At 39.1% G+C, this 327-nt stretch overlaps 1 protein-coding gene across 1 annotated transcript in view; it reads left to right on the top strand.

Moving 5' to 3' along the window:
- The window catches only part of LOC119581870 (disintegrin and metalloproteinase domain-containing protein 11-like), a gene marked incomplete at its 5' end in the record, with an annotated part of 193,377 nt that overhangs the window by 51,388 nt on the left and 141,662 nt on the right, over positions 1–327 (top strand).

The following is a 327-nucleotide window of genomic DNA, read 5'->3' as shown; positions in this document are numbered from 1 at the left end:
TAGATGAGAACACAGAGGAGGAAGAAGAAATAGAATGTGCATATCGGAAAGAAGAGGAGAGAAGTAGATTGAAAAAGGGGAAAAAAGAAAATAGAATGGCAAGGGCAGATAGAAAAGCGAAGAACGGATGAATTAAGCAAAAACGAGATATACAGAGCACAGATGACACCGAGATCTAAATGGAATGTAGAAACGATGAACAACGGGGACACATTCGCAGATAATGATAACTTTAAAGTGTTCTTCTTGGGAGTTCTTTATTCTTGTTCTTCCCGTTGAGGCTGAGGCTTTAATCTGGAGGTGTTTTTTTTTCCTTGCTCTCGCTTT

This window comes from Penaeus monodon, chromosome 15, assembly GCF_015228065.2.
Source record: "Penaeus monodon isolate SGIC_2016 chromosome 15, NSTDA_Pmon_1, whole genome shotgun sequence".
NCBI classification, from domain to species: domain Eukaryota; kingdom Metazoa; phylum Arthropoda; class Malacostraca; order Decapoda; family Penaeidae; genus Penaeus; species Penaeus monodon.
The sequence above is the reverse complement of the archived record's forward strand: the minus strand, read 5'-3'. Positions and strand labels throughout refer to the sequence as shown.